The sequence below is a fragment of the Bubalus kerabau genome, chromosome 23, assembly GCF_029407905.1.
Source record: "Bubalus kerabau isolate K-KA32 ecotype Philippines breed swamp buffalo chromosome 23, PCC_UOA_SB_1v2, whole genome shotgun sequence".
In the NCBI taxonomy this organism is placed as follows: domain Eukaryota; kingdom Metazoa; phylum Chordata; class Mammalia; order Artiodactyla; family Bovidae; genus Bubalus; species Bubalus kerabau.
The window spans coordinates 3,111,673-3,125,504 of record NC_073646.1 but is presented as its reverse complement, the minus strand read 5'-3'; the positions used below and the strand labels follow the sequence as shown (position 1 = coordinate 3,125,504).

At 49.5% G+C, this 13,832-nt stretch overlaps 1 non-coding gene across 1 annotated transcript; it reads right to left on the bottom strand.

Annotated features, from left to right (window-relative positions):
* Positions 1-8,101: 8,101 nt before the first annotated feature.
* Positions 8,102-8,174, bottom strand: TRNAE-CUC (transfer RNA glutamic acid (anticodon CUC)). The gene has a single exon. It is a non-coding gene; the product is annotated as a tRNA-Glu (tRNA).
* Between the last annotated feature and the right edge of the window lie 5,658 nt (positions 8,175-13,832).

The window sequence follows — 13,832 nt, the reverse complement described above, 5'->3', positions numbered from 1 at the left end:
CTCCTTTTCCTATTTGGAACCAGTCTGTTGTTCCATGTCCAGTTCTAACTGTTGCTTCCTGACCTGCATACAAATTTCTCAAGAGGCAGGTCAGGTGGTCTGGTATTCCCATCTCTTTCAGAATTTTCCAGAGTTTATTGTGATTCTACCCATCAAATAAAAATGAGGTCTGTCAGGGAGCTGGGAAAAGCCAAGCAGCCATCTTGGATTTCCCATAGCCCTGGCTCTTGATTTTCAGCTGTTGTTTATATCCATTTTTAATTTCCTGTTTTAGGAGCAGGCTATTGCCATGTTTTAAAGACATCAGGATAGCAAAAGTCTTGCCATGAGGGGTTATTTTTTGTAGAAGCAGAATGAGCTTTGTCTACATGTATCATAATCTTGAAACTGAAAGTGAAAGTGGCTCAGTTGTGTCCGACTCTTTGCAACCCCATATAATCCATGGAATTCTCCAGGCCAGAATACTGGAGTGGGTAGCCTTTCCCTTCCCCAGGGGATCTTCCCAACCCAGGGATCGAACCCAGGTCTCCCACATTGCAGGCAGATTCTTCACCAGCTGAGCCACAACGTGTCCGACTCTTTGAGACCCCATGGTCTGTAGCGCGCCAGGCTCCTCTGTCCATGGGATTCTCCAGGCAAGAATACTGGAATGGGTAGCCATTCCCTTCTCCAGGGGATCTTCCCAACCCAGGGATCGAACCCTGGTCTCCCACACTGCAGATAGATTCTTTACCGTCTGACTACCAGGAAGGCCCACATCATAATCTTAAATATTGTTTAGTTATTTTACCAAAGTAACAAAAATATTTTAAAAACAAATATAAATCACTTAAGGCAAGGAAATTAATAATCTGTTATCAAAAGCTGCATTCTAAGAAAATTTTGTTTTCTAAACAGAGAGAGACCAAATTCTAGTCTGGTACCAGCTTACTGTTAATAACAAAATTTGTTTATCTGTTTAATCTTAGAAAGTCTTTTCCATAAATCTTGAAGAACTAGCAGTATTCCTCTAAAGGCATGAGAGTAAAACCATGGAAGGTGTGTTTAAAAACTGATTCTGTTGTAATTGACAAAGAAACCTGGTCATTGTTGTGATATGTACTCTTCAGTATGATAACTAGGATTATAATTGACCATATTTTTTCAGGGCATATCAGATCTATATGAATTTCACACAATTTTAGGGTAGCTATGTAGTAACATCAACCATACAGTATAACCTGTAAGATTCATCACCCCCTCAATAGTACTTCCCATGTAATTTAACATGTCCAATGAACCTAGGTGGCTTAATAGCTCTTTGGAATGTCTCAGGGGCCCTCTGAAGCATCCCAAAGTTAGCTAGAAGTCAAGTGATTTAGGAAGTTTTGTCGATAAATATCAAAAGGGTTCATAACACTCATCAGGTAGGATCATATAAGTCACTGTGAAATAATAGTTATTTACTTAGTCAAAGGTAACAAAAGATTTCAAAGGTAAATACAGAACAGATCAATTAAGAGGTAAAGAAACTTAAATCTATTATTAAAAGCAGTTCAACATCTGAAGAAAGTATGTCCTGTTAACAGAGAGGAAGGCCGAATTCAAGTTTTGCACCAGCTTACTTTAAACTCATTTAGGTAAACTTAATTAAATTTATTTTAAACTTAATCGGTCCTAACCATACCCCAAAATATTTTTTTTCAGGGTCACTGTCCACAAAACTTCTAATCACTTTTTGTAACAGCCACCTGTAAGTCAGACCTACTTTCTTTTTCTCTTCATAAAATGTAATTTTATTTTTATACCTTTTTATTAAAAACATACATCCTACTTCTTTATTAGATTAGCAAGCAAACATTAATACTAGATAATTAATATTGAATATTTCCAAATTTATATGAATCTGAAATTTATTTAGGTTGATTTCTCTTGTATTTAGGATTGTTTGATTTGTAAGCAATTACTTTCCTTTGGAGAAGGCAATGGTACCCCACTCCAGAACTCTTGCCTGGAAAATCCCATGGATGGAGGAGTCTGGTAGGCTGCAGTCCATGGGGTCGCGAAGAGTCAGATACGACTGAGCAACTTCACTTTCACTTTTCACTTGCATGCATTGGAGAAGGAAATGGCAACCCACTCCAGAATTCTTGTCTGGAGAATCCCAGGGACAGGGGAGCCTGGAGGGCTGCCGTCTATGGAGTCACACAGAGTCAGACACGACCGAATCGACTTAGCAGCAGCAGCAGCACTTTCCATTAGGCCAAGTAAATTAGCACTCATTTACAACTTCAACAACATTATCAGAAAAAAAACAAGACATACACTGAGACATACATAAATCCAGACAGACTGACAGAGATCTTATAGTTTTCTGTTTGAGATTTAAAATATCTATTTGAAAAAAAAATAATAAAAAAATAAAATATCTCTTTGACCCCTTTTTTGTCTTTGCCTGAAGTTCTAATTTGCCCAAGGCTGAGGTCTCAGGCAAAGTTGGCTGTGTATTTCAAGGACATGGAAAGGGTTAACTTTAAGCTTTTTCCTAGGCAGGACTTTTAACATGCTGCTGCTGCTGCTAAGTCGCTAACATGCTAGTTGTTTTTAATTATATATGCAAAAAGAATTGGTTTTGTAGTTTCCAAAAGAAAAATTTCTCTCACTCCATTCAATCAGCAAGCACGCACTCACAATCATTCAGAGGTTATCACAATGCCTCCCTTTCCCCGAGGCCCCAGGTTTCCTTAACTGTTGCTCCCTTCCTGCGAGCCCCAAGGAGTTATCATTCACGATGCCTCCCTTCTCCTGAGTCTCCAGGTCTCCCTATCTGACGCTCCCTTCCTGGGAGCCCAAGGAGGTGATCAGTCTTCTCTTCTACCTGTTGGAGTAGGACCTGAATGGGGACTGGCCCCGGGGCCTTAACTGACCCTGTGGCCACTCCTGGTGAGTTGGTCCATCCCTCCAATGAGTCCAGTTGGTGCTCGGTCATCCAGAGAGTCAGAACACGGGTCCAAAAGAGAACCCAGGATACCATCCGATGGCGCGCCTCCTCATTCGTCTCAGGGTTCCTTCGCTCCAGCCTGGCCGAGCCACCAGTCCGGCAGCTCAAGAGGCCAGCATGGTTGGGATCTCGCTGGGGCCTCCAGAAATGTTGCAGAAATCAGTACTCGAGAAACAAAGCCCCACTCTCAGAGAGTTGGAGAACTCAGGTTTATTATGCCAGTGGGCCCAGAGGAGTTAACACTCCAAGCTCTGAGCCCTGATCAAAGGGGTTACAGAGTTTTTATACATGGACAGGCATGATTAAGCGGGTTTATGGGTTTGCAGGAGCTGGGCAATTGCAAAGAGCAGGACAAGGGTAAGTGAAATAAGCTCCAGTTCCTAATATTGTGAGTCCCAACTTTCTGAGACCTATCTGACCCAGACTTTGCAAGGAGAAAGCTGAGTTACAGAGCCAGAAGGACCATGAGGTTAAGTAAAATTTTACCTTTTCCTTTTCAGTGTCACTTGGGGCTCTCTGCCTCTTGGAGACTGGGGTGTGACTTGACTCCAGCCCCATCCGGGGCTCCTGGCCCTGCTCAGAACCTCCCCATGGCTCCTGTGACCTCAGACCTCACATTTCCTCTTCCCAAGTTCCTCAAGGCCCTCTTCGTCCTGCTCACTGCCGTCCCGGCCCGAGTTCAGTTTCCACAAGAAGCCTAGCATCACACAGGCATACACCGAATCCTCTCCCCATCTTCAGGCTCTCTGACCCTTGGCTATATGGTCCACCCTACCCCTACCTAGAATTCTTGGAAAGAAAATTTTCACCATCTCACAACAGCATTGTCTGTCCTCTTGACATTTCCTTAAAATGGAAGCTGAGCCTCCCGCTCCTTGCCCAGCCTTCCTTTCTGTAATCTTAGGGGTCCACTGAGACCTTCCGCACTTCTTTTTAAACCACACTTACACCTGTTTCTCTATTCCTTAGTGGCCCATCTCTTCCTCTATGTCAGCTTCCTCCAGAATTTTCTTTCCACAGCTTAGAGCGTTCTCCTAGGTTCTGTTCATAATCTCCCCCTCCTTCAGAAAAGTTGGCTGCACACCAGAATTCTTAGAGCCCATTTTCCCCACTGACTTCTGTTGTTCTCCTGGAAAAACCTCCCAGCAGCCGGGTTGGGAGTCTCCAGGGTGGAAGGTGGCCAGCCCTCCCACATCACTGGCAATGCCTCCTTTCCTCCCCAGTCAAGTGCAGAGCTCCCACTTCTCCCCGGGACCAGCTAGAACGACCCTCACTGCAACACCAAGAAGTCCGTCTGGAAGGGCTGCGCTTCCTCTGCACCAGGAGGCAGAGACAGAAACTCCAGGCTGGGGAGGGCTGAACCCAGATGCGCCGCCGGGAAGAGCTGCGCTGGGAAGGACGGAGCGGGGTGCGTGCTCTGGTCCAGCTGCCTCGCTGGGTGTCCAGTGCCGGCCTGGGCCGCTTCCAGCACTCCTGGTGACTCATCAGTTACTCTCAGTCCTAGGGCTTGTGAGGTCAGAGGTCATGGCCAAGGGCTCCTGGAGAGGAAGTGACTGAGTGTACATGATGAACGATACCTGGGGGCAGGTGCAGAACGAGAAGCCCCAGTTCTCTGGACACAGAGCTGGGCTCTGCAGGTCTGCCTTCGGGGTACCTACTGAGCAGCCACTTCCGGTGGGCCAGAGAGGAGGCCTGGAGAAACCAGTTCCAGCCTCCCCCACAGGGTGGAGACCCACCGCCAACCACGTTCCTCTTCCCCCATCAACCCTCCAGGGAAATAATTGATGGTGAATGGCTCCTGGGTAAGTCAGGGTGCAGAGGCTATCCCAGCTCTCCTGCCAGGAGGACAGAAGGCTCTAGGGGAGTCAGTTCGCAGCTGGGACCAGGGCGCCCCTCTGCATGGGGGCCTGGGGACAGATCCCCACCCGCACTCCTCAGTTGTGCTTCCAAGACGCAGGCTTGGGGGCTGGGGACCTGGACTCCCAGCCAGCGTCACAGACTAGGGGATCTTGAGAGTCCCCGGGATCCAGGCTCCGCACCACCCCCCCACCGCAGCGCCCCATCTCAGAAAATGGCACCGTTCTCCCAGATGCACAAGCCATTCGAGTCATTCTTGATTCAGCCTTTTCCTCCCCACCCATTACCAACTGAAAAGGAAAAACTCCTTCTCTGTACACGTATTGTTTTTAAAGGTTGTTTATTTTTGGCTGTGCTGGGTCTTCATCCTGCACGACTTCCTCTAGTTGCGGCAAGCAGGCGCTACGCTGGTGGCCGTATGCTGGCTTCTCATTCTTGGCGGCTTCTCTTGCTGCGCAGCACAGGCTCTGGAGATCTTGGGCTTCAGTAGTCATGCCATGGGGGCTCAGTAGCTGTAGTTCCAGGCTCTAGGCCACAGGCTCAGTAGTTGTGGTGTGTGGGCTTAGCTGCCCCAAGGTATGTGGGTTCTTCCCAGACTGGGGATCTAACCTGCGTCCCCTGCACTGGCAAGTAGATTCTTAACCACTGGACTACCAGAGAAGCCCCACATAGAGTATTTTTGACACCAGGTGTGTGGTTTTTTCCACACCAATCAATTGTCTGTGGACACCAACCAGGTGTTGTATGATTTCACTCAGGGCTGACACTAACTGGAGTTTGTGCAGACCCCACAGGTTACAGGCTCAGCCCCCTACGACCTTCCCCACCTCAGATGCCGATCCAAGTGGCGTGTCCTCGGGTCACCCGCACTCCCGTCTGACACAGCTACAAATCAGGAGTTCCCATAAAGCCCGTCCTCAGGTTTGCTCATTTGCTATAATGACTCACAGAATTCAGGGAAACACTTATTTATGCGGCCAGAGTATTCTATGGTGGCGGACACAGAGGCGCAGTCAGGTGAAGAAGCACTTCGGGAGAGGTCCAGAAGGGTCCCGAGTGCAGAGGCTTCTGTCCCTGTGCAGCTGGGGTGTGCCACCCCACACACGGATGAGTTCCTACTCTGGCAATCCTTGTACTTCAGGGATTTTTATGGAGCCTCATCACGTGGGCACGATCCATTATTAATTCGCTCTCCAGCCCCTCCCCCTCCCCAGAAGATGAAGGTTTCAAGCTTCTAATCATGGCTTGGTCTTTCCGGTTACCAGCCCCCATCCAGGAGCCAAAGAGACCACCAAAAATCATCTTAACAAAACAAAAGATACTATCACCCGGGAATTTTAAGGGCTCCAGGATCAGGGCTGAGGCAGGGCAGGGCCCGATGTATACATATTTGCAATGTTAGCTTCTGACAGTAAGCTTTCGGCTGCTGGAGAATCTATTTCAAAGACACCCATCTCGAATGAAGGCGATGCCAGCCGTGCGACACAGCCCGAGCTGACCACCAGCTAAGGAGCCTGGGCCCCAGCCATGAAGGTCCCCTTTTAGAAAACCCTGGGTGACCCAGATAACTGACCAGTGGGTTGACCCCACTTTTCTCTTCCTGAGCCCAAATTCCCCCTCTTAGGTTTTAAAATCAGCAAGGAATTCGAGTTTAAGTTCAGCAAAGAGTGAACCCTGGAAACCCCAGCCTGCCCACCCTTGGACCCTAATAAAGGCAGAGCTCCTGTGCGCACCCCTACCCATCTCTACCCACAACCTCACCGTGTGGCCTCAGGGTGCTCGCTGTGCCCTCCAGGACCTGTGAGTAATAAATCTGTTTTTTTTCCAAAGTCTCCTGAGGCTGGTTGCTAAGGTGTGTCTTGTGATCATAGTAAGAACCCCAGGGGCCAGTCCAGCCACAACACGTCTATGGGGGCCTCGCCACATTGTGGGCTTGGGGTGGGGCGCAGGCATTCCTCGCCACCAGGCTGAGCCGGCCACAGCAACACTTCTGACGTCCCACTGATCCATCAGTGCGTCCTGGTGCCAGCCCAGAACAAGCCCACGGGAGAGCCCAGGCCTCCTCCTCCCTCCCCTGACACAGGTCCTCCAGCTCCCCTCCAGGCTCCCCTCCCGCAATGGCCGAGATGTTTAACAAAACTCCAACAAGCTCATGGCATCTCCCTGTTCAAAGCCCCAGCGGTACCCAATGCACCGAGAAGGGGATCCCAGCACCTCGTCCCCTCCCCGCAGGCGCTGGAGCATCCACCGTGCTCACCTGCTTTCACTGCTGGCCCACGCCCGGCCCCACGGGGCCTCTCCTTCCTTTGCACCCTTGGCACCTGCTGCTCTGTCTGCTCGGAAGGTCGTGACCAACATCTTCAGAGTCGGCCCTTTTCCTTTGGCCTTAGTTTAAGTGTTCTGTGGGGAAAGTGTGGAAGACATGAAATGGGGGAGGCCTGAACAGCCTTCCCAAGGCAAGTACGAGTCTCCCGGGATCTTCAGATCCTGTAGGGGCATGTGTGCGCCTGTGTCTGTGATGAGGCTGGCTGACAGCTCTGTGGAGACAGAAGTTAACTGATAGCAATGCTAATCAGGCCTGCCCCTACAAGAGCCAGCCACCTCCCACCGATGTGACCGGTTACTATCTGTGAGGACGGACAGTGCTGCCGGCTGGTGTCCTCGTCGCCCTGTGGAAGAGGTGATGCCAAACGTGACGTTTTCTTGCTTTAGACTCAACGTTTTAAGAAAATATTTATCCATTTTTGGCTGCGTCTGGTCTTAGCTGCTGCGTAAGGGCTCTTCAATGCGTGGGCTGATCCCCGGCACCTGGGATCTTAGTTCTCCTACAGGGACCAAACCTTAACCCCTGCATTGGAAGGCAGATCTTAACCACTGGACCACCAGGGAAGTCCCTAGGCCCTAAATAGTCTTGCATCTGTTATTAGCAAATGGATTTCACCATTCCTTATGTCCCGTGTATAGATTTCTTCTTCTGTTTCTCAAATCAGTTGTAACATCTTGATGGTTTCCTTCTTCGTGAATGAGTTAAAATCTCTGATACATGCCACTTTTATATTTCTTTGAGTCATGCTTTTACCTTTTTTGGAAATTACACTTTTATTCAGTTCTTTATCTTTTGGCTGTGCCCGTCTTAGGTGCAGAACTCGGGAACTTCAATCTTCGATTTTCACTGCGTCATGTGGGATCTTTCTTAGTTGCAGTACAGGGGATCTTTAGCTGCAGCATACAGGCTCTTCATTAGTTTGGGCAGGTGGAATCTAGTTCCCTGACCAGGGATCAAACCTGGGCCCCCCGCATTGAGAGTGTGGAGTCTTAGCCACTGGACCACCAGGGAAGTCAGGTCACTTTTAACAGCTCACTATCATATCCACAGTTCTTGGGATGTCGTGTCTCCCACTTTTGTTGAGTCAATTGATTACTTAATGAAACAGTTCACAACCTTTTTCCTAACTGAGAAAACAGGCTATAGATTCTGTATTTACCCTTTTATTACTGGAACCATGTTGTTGAATCGCTCAGTCGTGTCCGACTCTGTGAACCCGTGGACTGCAGCACCCCAAACTTCCCTGTCCTTCAACATCTCCCGGAGCTTACTCAAACTTATGTCCATTGAGTCGGTGATGCCATCCAACAACCTCATCCTCTGTCGTCCCCTTCTCCTGCCCTCAATCTTTCCCAGCATCAGGGTCTTTTCAAATGAGTCAGTTCTTCACATCAGGTGGCCAAAGTATTGGAGCTTCAGCTTCAACATCAGTCCTTCCACTGGAACCATGATACTATATTGTTTTCTAAATGTAATTATTTGGGTAGCTTCCCATGTCAGTAAACTATTTGTTCATAATGTAATTATTAATACTTGACACTCATTCTTTTTACTGTTGTACAGAACACTTCAGAAAACAATCTTATTCAGAAATCTTTGAAGAACATCTCCGAGTATTTTCTGGAGTTATATTCCTAAAAGAGAAATGGCTAGGTCAAAGGTTGTAGGTGTATATACAGGTTTTGGCATGTATTGTCAAACGAGTCTCTTTTCTAAAATCGTACAGTGACTTGTTTTCCTTTCCTCTCTTTACCACAGAAAGATGAAATGCAAATATTTGCCCTCATATCCTGTCAGAGTCTAAAGATTCTGTCTTTCTTGCCCTGGAGGAAAGGAGAACAAGTTCTCCCAACTGCTAAAGACTTGATCTCAAGCTAACCTTGCCCTCAGGTCTGCTGGGAAAGATGAGGAGACAGGAAATGCTAGAAACAGGAAGAGGGAAGGAATTCCCCCAGTCTAAATGAAGGGAGGACCAGAAAGCCTGGCAAAGTTCCATGCCAGGGCTCTGCTCCATGCCTCCAGAGCCCAAGGAGCCCAGGTTCCACCAGGTGCCAGGGTCTGGGAGTGCCCAGGGAGGACCCACCTGACCAGAATGTGGCCCTCACCCACGCCTGCCCAGCACCCGGCTGTGTTGCCAACCTTCACCACCCCACACCTGCCACCTCCACCCTCCCCCAGCAAAGAAGACATCCGGTCAGGACGCCTTGTTGGGGCCCAACTTCATGTCACCTACAGGCTGCAAATACTTGCCTCCTCAAGCCTCCAATTGCATTAGCCTGGCTGCTCCAGCCCACCCCAAATAGAGCAATTATAGGTTAATATCCATTGAGACACGGGGCCTCCAAAAGACTCAGACTCCAGTCACCCTGTTCTGCTTCCTGCCGGTAAAGAACTGGTTGTTCAATACTTTTTATGTTGTCCCTAGACTTGTCACCTGTCCTGGGGACGGTCAGGAACTTCCTTGCAGGAACTGACCAGAACAAGCCACAGACTCTCTGAACTGGGACAGTGTGGTTACTGTCATCTGCATTTCTCCTGCTTTCTCTCCCAACCTGCTTAACCCCCTGCATCCTTCCCTGGTGCTTCCCATGGGCCCCGTCTCTCACAGCTGCCCTAGACCCCAGTTCGCAGGGCTCCAGAATCATCCACACCTCAGTTGCAACTGCCAGCTGCCACACTCAACACATGACCTCACTTCAGCCTCCTTACTCTGCTCAGAGCACTGTCCTCCCCACCGGACCTAGGAGGAAATGAAGGCAGAAAGGGGAGGAGCTCACCCCAACTTACAAGACTGGGAAGAAGGAAGGCCAAGAGTGAAACGCCCCGTGGCCATTTTAAGACCTTGATAATCCGTAAACCTGAAGCCTTCACTACGTGCCATCAACATGTGAACACACACCTCCTTTTGCCGAGTGAATATAATGACCCCTTAACTGTATGCTGTGAGTTGCAGCTGGCAAATAAACATAGTGACATCCTGGAGACATTTAATACACATCTGTTCTTTTCAATTTGGCAGCTGTTTTCAGATTTGAGAGTAAGAACTCTTTTCCAGGACTCACACATTTTTGTAAGCCCCACCGTTATGTAGTCTGAAAGGCTACTACAGGGTGAAACCTTGTTGGTCTTCTCCCCCTCCCCCTGCAACACAATCCCCATTTCACACACAAGAAAACCACACACAAGATCCCTCTGGGTGCAAGTAGAAGAGGGCTGTGACTCACCCTGGTTGAAGCAAAATAGCATGACTGTGTTACTATGAGTTTACTACTCCCAGAAACACCTGACCAGGAAGAGAAAAAGCGCAAATAATTTTACACCTTGACCTCAGAAAAATCCATCAAAAACCACATGATTTTTTTAAACAGGTAGTATAAAATAACTGTTGAAGATCCAAGACTCCCTCGCTGAGACTATAAACCCTCAACTACCATGACTAACAGCCCTCAACTATGTAACATGATCCCTACCGATCCTCATTAAGGTCTTAAATTAAGCCAGACTCTGAAACCTATCTCAACTTTGCCCTCCCCAGGAAGGAGTCTTTCAAGATGCTGCTCCCTCAAGAAGGGAAGCAACAAACGCAGTTTAGTCTTAGCGACAGGCTGTTTTGATGGTATTTTCAAGGAACCAGCATTTGATGAGGGGTACAGGACTGACACAGTGGGCGCAAAGAGCCGCAGTAAATCCTCCTGGAGTGGTGGGCGCGCTCGGTTGCTTCAGCTCTGTCCTATTCTTGGCGACCCCATGGACTGTAGCCCACCAGGCTCCTCTGATCTAAGAGGCTCTCCAGGCAAGAATACTGGAGCGGGTTGCCATGCCCCCGTCCAGAGGATCTTCTGCACCCAGGGATTGAACCTGCGTCTCTTACATCTCCTGCATTGGCAGGCGGGCTCTTTACCACTAGCGCCACCTGGGAAACCCTGAGGGGTGGGCAGTACCTACCAACAGGGACAAAAGGGCACAGGTGCCTGGGAGTCAACCCACAGCGTCTGCCCCGTAACGCGAGCCCAGCTTGCCCAAGGCCACGCAGACTGTTGACAAAAAGCTGGGAGGAGCACGCAGGCCTTTCCGCAGGCGAGGCATGGCCCTCGTCCGCACCTGCACCGGAAGCCTGGGAAGCTCCTTCCCTGATTTCCCGGGCTCTGTGGCCTCAGGCTGACTCAGGAGGAAACTCCTGTCCCTCGTCCCTCCGCACTAATCCAGCCCGAGGACAATATAAACTAATTCCCTACAGATTAATTCACTCCAGCCAGCTCATGATCCAGGCTCACTACGGACCCTCAGCCCGCGGAAGCACAGGGGATGCCGGGAAGGCGGAGGACGGCCGACTTCCGGCTGCAAAGGCCCCCGGGTAGGGGCTTAAGGTGGGTGGCTGCGTGGCTGGGTGGCGGGTCGAGAATTCTGGTTTCTCAGACTAGGGGCGAGGGCGTGTGCGTACTCGCGGTGGGGGGCGAGCCCTCCGCGCCTCGAGACCCTTTCTAGCGGCCCTGGTCCTGGACGAGCCCAAAATACAAGGAAAAGCGCCTCCATGATCCAGGAGCCAAGCAGGGGCCGCGGACCCCAAGGGCCTCTGGGCTGAGCTGCCGATCAGATTGTGTCTGGCGCCCCCCGGTGGCCGTTTGAGGGACTCCAGCCCGGCTTGCCTCGGGCCTGAGCTGCCGATCAGATTGTGTCTGGCGCCCCCCGGTGGCCATTTGAGGGACTCCAGCCCGGCTTGCCTCGGGCCTGAGCTCCCGATCAGATTGTGTCTGGCGCACCCGGTGGCCGTTTGGGGGACGCCAGCCCGGCTTTCTGCTTCCGACGGAGCCGCATGCCTCCTCCGGCCTTTGTTTCCCCGCCCGGTGGAGGAAGTAAAATGTACACGCTAACCCTTGGACAGCACGGAGATCAAAGGAGTCCATCCTAAAGGAAATCAACCCTGACAATTCATTGGAAGGACTGATGCTGAAGCCGAAGCTCCAGTACTTTGGCCACCTGACGCGAACAGCTGACTCATTGGAAAAGACCCTGATATTGAGAAAAATTGAGGGCAGGAGGAGAAGGGGGCCACAGAGGATGAGATGATTGGATGACATCATTGACTCGATGGGCATGAATTTGAGCAAACTCTGGGAGGTAGTGAAGGACAGGAAGCATGGCATGCTGCAGTCCACGGGGTCACAAAGAGTCGGACGTGACTGAGTGACTGAACAACAATAAAATCAAAAATGGGAGGAGAGAATATGTTGAGTTTTGCAAGCTGGGTGTGCAATACAGTCTTTTATCTTTTAAAACTCATTGTTAAAAATTACATTATAGGGATTTCCCCATTGTGGACCAGTTTAGTGGTTGAGGATCCACCTTCCAAGGCAGGGGAAGGGGTTGCAGTTTCCATCACTGGTCAGGGAACTTAGATCCCACATGCCAGGTGGCAACTAAGCCTGGTCACTGCAACTACTGAGCTGGGGCAGTCTAGAGCCTGTGCTCCACTACAAGAGAAGCCCTCACACAGCAACAAAGACCCAGCACATTAAAAAAATTGCATTATATAAACTTACATTTAAATTATATTGACAAAGGTAGCAAATAATCAAAAGTAGTCACTTCTATTTATTTTACTATTATCTGTGTTCTTGAGGTTTTTGTATCTATTATATCCATGTGGTGGAAATACCAATGTGCTTCTGTAGGTTTACTTCTGACTCCGCCTTCAGTGGCCACCTTGGTAGTCTAACATCAGCCATAAAGGGAGTATTTACACCACAGAAATGGGCCAACTCTGGAAATCAGTCCCCACAGCGCCCCCTCCCCCACTTCCCATGGGGGTCAAACATTCACCAACACACCACTTTGGTCAGACAAGGGTGGAGTGGACAGAGAACAAGCCCCACGTCTTTTGGTGTGTGTGTGTGTGTGTGTGTGTGTGTGTGTGTGGTGGGGCGGGCAGCATAGGAACATAATTGCTTTCCTCTTTGTTAAGGCCCAGCACAGGTCCTGACCATGGTGCTCAATGAGTGAGGAAGGGAGGGAGAGAGAAAATTACCTGCTAAACTGGGCTCTGTCCATTTTCTTAAGATCAGCTTCTCCAACCTCGACTGTACCTCTCAGCTGACATTTTTCCAGGTGACCTAACAGAGCTCACTGCATGGAGTGCGAGGCCTTAAATGCCAATAATTCAGGTAGTTTCCCTGGTGAAGGTCAGCCAGGGAAGGATTTTGAGTTGGGGGTGATAGAATTCACATTTTACTTTGGGATGAGAATTGGGCCTGTGTGCAGGACAGGTTGAAGATAGAAAGGAATAGAATCCAGGAAACCAGCCTGTTCATTCAAGACTTGGTTCAGCACTCAGGCCCTGTGTAGGGGCAAGGCTGTGGAAAACACCGTGAATCACAATCCATGGCCCGGGGAGTTCAAACGGACAAATACTATGAGTGTGATAAGTGTGTTGAAAAGAGCAGGTCCAGGTGCCAACAGGTGACTCATTCTTCATGCACTTGATCTTAGCCAAAAGGCCAAGAAGCAATTGACTCATTCTTTCTGGAAGAGGCAAGGAAGCTATGACCCAGCCTGGACAAGTGGAGCTTGCAGCTGTCAAAAGAAGAGGGGTGGGTCCCAGGCTGAGAGAACCGCTCAGGCAAAGGCCTGGGTCTGTAGAGGGCCTTGGAGATGTGACTGGAAGAGGAGCGC